The sequence below is a fragment of the Carya illinoinensis genome, chromosome 8, assembly GCF_018687715.1.
Source record: "Carya illinoinensis cultivar Pawnee chromosome 8, C.illinoinensisPawnee_v1, whole genome shotgun sequence".
Lineage (NCBI taxonomy): Eukaryota > Viridiplantae > Streptophyta > Magnoliopsida > Fagales > Juglandaceae > Carya > Carya illinoinensis.
Window position 1 is genome coordinate 37,578,301 of NC_056759.1, and position 6,895 is coordinate 37,585,195.

At 35.3% G+C, this 6,895-nt stretch overlaps 1 pseudogene; it reads right to left on the reverse strand.

The window, feature by feature from the left end:
- LOC122274711 overlaps positions 1–4,596 on the reverse strand; it is a 97,165-nt pseudogene extending 92,569 nt beyond the window's left edge.
- Between the last annotated feature and the right edge of the window lie 2,299 nt (positions 4,597–6,895).

Genomic DNA, 6,895 nt, shown 5'->3' on the forward strand with positions numbered 1-6,895 from the left:
TTATACAGTGAGGCAACAACAGTTACTGAAGGTAGAAGAAGATTTGCTAATGTCTGGCTTATTGACTCAGGAGTAACATGGCATATGACTCCCCGGAGAGAATGGTTCCATCAATATGAACCTATCTCAGGAGGATCTGTGTTCATGGGAGACGATCATGCCTTGGAGATTGCTGGTATTGGTACCATCAAATTGAAGATGTGTGACGGTACAGTTCGCACCATTCAGGAGGTACGACATGTGAAAGGCCTGAAGAAAAATCTATTGTCTTTAGGACAATTAGATAATAGTGGGTGTAAAACCCATATTCAAGATGGGATCATGAAAATAGTTAAAGGCGCGCTTGTAATGATGAAAGCAGAAAAGATAGCTGCAAATTTGTACATGCTTAAAGGAGAAACACAACAAGAAGGAGAAGCATCCATTGCGTTGGCAAGTTCTGCAGAAGAATTAACAATGATGTGGCACCGTAAGCTTGGCCACATGTCGGAACGAGGTTTGAAGATTCTTGCTGAACAAAAGCTTCTTCCAGGGCTCAAAAAGGTTTCATTACCCTTTTGTGAGCATTGTGTTACTAGTAAGCAGCACAGATTGAAATTCAGTAGTTCCTCTGCTAGAAGTAAAGCTATCTTAGAACTAATCCATTCTGATGTTTGGTAAGCACCAGTTTTGTCCCTAGGAGGAGCAAAATACTTTGTGTCATTTATTGACGATTACTCCAGGAGATGTTGGGTGTCTCCAATAAAAAATAAAGCAAATGTATTTCCAGTTTTCAAAATATTCAAAGCGCGGGTTGAGCTTGAATCTGAAAAGAAGATCAAGTGTTTAAGGACAGACAATGGAGGAGAATATACTGGTAGTAAATTTGATAGCTTCTGTCAACAAGAAGGTATCAAAAGGTAGCTCACGGTGGCATACACTCCACAACAAAATGGAGTAGCAGAGCGGATGAACAGAACCTTGTTAGAACGAACAAGAGCGATGTTGAGAACTGCGGAAATGGCCAAGTCATTTTGGGCAGAAGCAGTCAAGACTGCCTGTTATGTGATCAATCGGTCACCATCAACCGCAATTGATCTGAAAACGCCGATGGAGATGTGGACTGAAAAGCCAGCTGATTATTCTCACTTACATACATTTGGAAGTCCTGTTTATGTTATGTACAACGCCCAAGAAACATCAAAGCTAGATCCAAAATCTAGAAAATGTATTTTCTTAGGGTATGGTGATGGAGTCAAGGGGTATCGCCTGTGGGATCCCATTGCTCGCAAGGTGCTAATCAGCAGGGATGTTGTATTTGTAAAAGATAAGGTACAAGAAAAAGAAAATGATAGCGCTTCAAAAGAGAAACCAGAGACTACTATAGTTCAAGTTGAAGAAAGACAAGAATTAGAAGTTCCAGATTCTTCTGAATCAATATCAGAGCACGAAGAACAAGAACAAGCTGAGTGTGCAATTCCACAAGTTCGACGGTCAACTCGGGAGAGAAGAGAACCAGCTTGGCACTCAGAGTACATCATGGAGGGAAATGTTGCATACTGTCTACTAACAGAAGATGGAGAACCGTCAAATTTCCATGAGGCTACAAATAGCCAAGAAGCTTCTCTGTGGATGGTTGCAATGCAAGAAGAAATTGAAACTCTCCATAAAAACAAAACATGAGATCTTGTACCATTACCACAAGGAAGGAAGGCCATAAAAAACAAATGGGTTTACAAGATCAAACGAAATGACAATGATCAAGTGGAGTGGTATCGTGCTAGATTGGTGGTGAAAGGATTCGCTCAGAAAGAAGGTATAGACTTCAACGAAATATTCTCTCCTGTTGTTCGACTCTCAACGGTTTGAGCAGTCCTTGCGATGTGTGCTACATTTGACTTGTACTTAGAACAACTGGACGTGAAAACTGCATTTCTTCATGGAGAAATTGAAGAAGAAATTTACATGCTCCAACCAGAAGGTTTTGAAGAAAAAGAAAAAGAGAACTTGGTTTGTAGATTGAACAAATCTCTATATGGTCTCAAACAGGCGCCGAGATGTTGGTATAAGAGATTTGATTCCTTTATCATGAGCCTTGGATACAACAGACATAGTTCAGATCCTTGTGTTTACTACAAGAGATTTGGTGATGGTAATTTCATTATTCTGTTGTTGTATGTTGACGACATGTTGGTAACAGGCCCCAACAAAAATCGTATTACAGACTTAAAGGCACAGTTGGCTAGGGAGTTTGAAATGAAGGACTTGGGACCAGCAAACAAGATTCTAGGGATGCAAATTTACCGAGACAGAAATAATAGGAAGATATGGCTTTCTCAGAAAAATTATTTGAAGAAAATCTTGCGACGCTTCAACATGCAAGATTGTAAGCCAATTTCTACCCCTCTTCCAATTAATTTCAAGTTATCCTCAAGTATGAGTCCTAGCAATGAAGTAGAGAGGATGTAAATGTCTCGAGTACCGTATGCATCAGCAGTGGGTAGCTTAATGTTCGCTATGGTTTGTACAAGACCAGACATTGCACAATCAGTGGGAGTGGTTAGTCGATACATGGCGAATCCTGGTAAAGAGCATTGGAGTGCTGTAAAGAGGATCCTGAGATATGTCAAGAGTACCTCAAATGTCGCATTATGTTATGAAGGATCAGACTTTACTGTCAGAGGCTATGTTGATTCAGATTATGCAGGTGATCTTGACAAGAGCAAGTCCACCTCAGGTTATGTGTTTACTCTTGCTGGAGGAGCTGTAAGCTGGGTTTCAAAATTGCAGTCTATCGTGGCTACTTCTACAACGGAGGCAGAATATGTCGCAGCTACACAAGCTAGCAAAGAGGCAATATGGTTGCAAATGCTACTAGAAGAGCTCGGACACGTACAAGAGAAGGTTGATTTATTTTGTGATAGTCAGAGCGCTTTGCATTTGGCAAAGAATCCAGCATTTCATTCAAGGACAAAGCACATACGAGTTCATTATCACTTTATTCGTGAGAAGGTGGAAGAAGGAAGTGTGGATATACAAAAAATCCATACAAAAGATAACCTAGCAGATATATTAATAAAGCCAATTAATAATGACAAGTTTATTTGGTGTCGATCCTCCTTAGGCCTAGCAGATATGTAAGCGGCATGGAGATAGAAAGTGTAGAAAAGATAGAAGGATTACAAAAGTGACTTTAAGTGAGAGATATGTAGCGGTAAAACCACTTTTATGGGTCAAAAATGGTGGCTAGTTGACAACCTACATCAAGCTTGCGTTCATATTTGCTTTCGCCATATTCCACCGCCAAAGCCACCTTTATGGGTCAAAAATGGTGGCTAGTTGACAACCTACATCAAGTTTGCGTTCACATTTGCTTCCGCCATCTTCCACAGCCAAAGCCACCTTTATGGGTAAAAAATGGTGGCTAGTTGACAACCTATATCAAGCTTGCGTTCACATTTCCAAGCCGCCATCTTCCACCTCCTTTAACTCCTATAAATACATGTTTTTACTCTTAAAAACCTATCCCATTTTGAAAGAAAAATTTAGAGAAAGAGAGAGAGTTTTAGAGAGAAAAATAATGAGGTTTCTCCTATATATTGTCTTTCCTTTTATAAGTAAAAATGAGTTTTCTCCTTTTATAAGAGAGGGAGGGTATTGTCAATTGTGCTCTCCTTATTCAAGAGAGAAATTCTTGTAATCCTTTTGCTATAAGTGAAATTCTTCTACAATTGGAGTTCCTTATTATTATTTTTATTCTCTCATTTCTACTTCAGTTGTAATTGTATGCCCCGTACCACAACGTCATTACACATCGTTTATCTAAGCACGAAAACACATGGAACCCCGACCATGCTATCCATTCTCGATCATGGGAAACTAGTAATAAGCCAAACATTTAAATGACAGATTCTGAGCCACCGTGGGGTAGATAACAGAGAGCAGCACAGCTCATATAAATATATATTAAAACTTGAAATAATATTAGTAAAAATTTAACATTTTTCTTTGTACAAATTATATATACAGGCGTTAGAATGGCTGTCACTACCTCGACTTGGGTGAAGAGTTGCTGGAGTCCCGAGACCTGTAGAAGAACTCAACGGCGTCGTTGTGGCCGCCATTGTTGTTGTTGGTAGCTGTGGTGCTCTGTTGGACCCCACCCACAGCTTGCTTTCCTCGCACATTCGAAAAGCAGTTCCCCATCTCTCTCTCTCTCAACCCCAATTTTGTTTTTTTGTTTTTTCTTCTCTCTATTTAAAACCCTGGATAAATTATTTACTTATCCACTAAAAAATTTTCAGAGCTCTCCAAACTCAACGTGTCCTTTGTATCAAAACATACAAAGAGGAAGATTTTTTACGTGTTTGGTCGCAACCTATTTCGGAGAAAACGTGTGCTGAGGATTGTGATTGCGGAGGATTGTCTAGCTCTGCTCTATATATTAATGGAGAAAAGCTGTTTTCCTACGTAGACGATGAAATGTTTCCTTTCTTCCTTCTGTGCAAGAACCTACGAAATTGTAGCATCATTACGATGTAGCAGTGCTTTCTTCACGAACACAACAGTTGTTTTCTTTTCTTAGGAATCAACGAACGCGTGATTTCCTCTTCCCTTTAAGCAATTTCGCGTCAAAACCGAAAGCAAAAATGGGCATTGACGAACCCGGAAGGTGATTTTCTTATGCATAGTAACGTCTAGACTCTTCGAATGGATAAACACTGGACGTAGTTGAATGAAAGGAAATAAATAAGAGGCGTTTGTACTGAGACAGTATGAATTGAGATTAAGATTAAAAATTAGATAAAAGATTTTTAAAATATTATTTTTTAATAATATTATTATTAATTTAAAATTTAAAAAATTTAATTATTTATTATAATTTAAATTATAAAAAATTGTAATACTAAGATGAAATATTTTTTTATCTCTAAACAGAGCCAGTAGCTTGACCGACAATGGCAGGTTGAATTCAACGTCGCATTGAACTTTCCGAATTCCAGAGAGTTTGTGCAACATGTCTCAAGAGAAGGTAACCGAGCTGCACATCAAATGGCAAAATTAACTCTCTCTTGTGAAGAAGAGGCAGTTTGGATAGAAGAGGGTCCTCAACTAGTTATGCCTTGTATTCTTTTGGAGAAACAGTGTAATGATTCTTTTAATGAAAAGAAAGGTTTTGATTTTAGAAAAAAAAAAAAAGGTCCATAAAAAAAGCTATAAAAAAAATTGTAACGGTGTTAAATCCGTGAAAATGCTTAATAGCTTGAGAATGGGCACCACCTTTCGCAGGACCGGGGTGCTTATCGCAGCCCGATTAAAGCGAATGTTTGGAGAATGGGATAGGATGGAACTTTTGTAAATAGTATGAAGATTATTTATGAATAGTAATAATATAGTTTGAATTAAATATTTATTAAATTTTAAAAAATAAGAGAGAAAAAGTTGAATAAAGAATATGATAAAGTTAAAATATTGTTAGAATATAATTTTTTAATATTATTTTTTGTTGAGATTTGAAAAAGTTGAATTATTTTTTTGTTTATAAATTTGAAAAAATTGTAATGATTTGTTTATATATTTGGATACAAGAAGCCTCTCAATTCATCTCATCTTATCATTATGATTTTTCTAAATTTTCAAACAAAATACAATAAACAATTTAACTTTTTTAAATTTTAAAACAAAAATAATATTCTAATAGTATTTTATTCAACTTCATTTCATCTCAACTTACTATCCAAACCTCCGGCCTCTAAAAGCATTTGTATTTGAATGATGTTTGTGAAGAAAATGAAATGAAATGAAATGAGATAGAAATTGTTTTCAAATATCCCTTAAATCCGCTTGAGGAATGAAATGAGATGATAAATCTGTGAATAATAGTAAAACGGTTTGTGAAAAGTAGTGAAAATATTTAAGTTATAATGTTTTATGAGATTTTGGGAAAGAAGAGATAAGAAGTTAAATAAAAATATTATGAAATTAAAATATTGTTAGAATATTATTTTTGTTTTCGGATTTAAAAAATTTGAATTATTTTTTATGTTTTGTTTGAAAGTTTGAGAAAGTTGTAATGATTATGTAATGATTAAATGAAAAAAATTAAAGATTTAAAATTAAAAAATGTTTGTGTTTAAACGATATTTGAAAAAGAAATGAATGAAATAAAATGAAATGAGATGAAACCATCCATTCTTCCAAACAAGCTCTAAAACAATATTTTCTCAATAGACAATGCTAGGGGATTGAGAATGGTGCTCCGCATTGTATCAATAAGTCTAAATGCATTTTTTATTTTTATTGTTTTTGTTTTCCTTTTGACCACTTTTTAAACATCCATAAATATTTTTAAAAAATAAAAAAAATATCAATTTACTAATAATCACTTCTTTTAAAAAAAATATAGTCAATAGATTTTTTTCATAAGCTTCCGGAATCTAAGGGTAGAGAAGAAGTGTTAATTAATATTATATATATATATATACTAGTAAAGGAGCAACTTGCTACGCACGTTTGCTTAGTTAGGTCAATTGGGTATTTTAGAAAAAAAAATAATATTTTTGATAAAAAATTGATCCTAATAAAAAATTTAACATTGGGAAAAAAATCTAATAATTCAAGTGGAGTATAGCATTTACATTGAGCTTAACACCCTCAACCTGTAAGAATACCACGGGTACCACTCAACAGCAGAGCACAGCACAATCGAGTACAAGTTCTAAAAGCTAACAGTAGACAAATTTGTTATTGATGTCTACGGTGATTTGTAACCAACTCAATTGTTTTTATTCATTTACATCATGTATAAATACCAACAGCTGTAGACAAACAAATACATTGAAAAACAGAGAGTTTTCAGCAACATATTCTATTTTTTCAACAGTACACACATACCAAGTTAATTAATCCTAAAAGG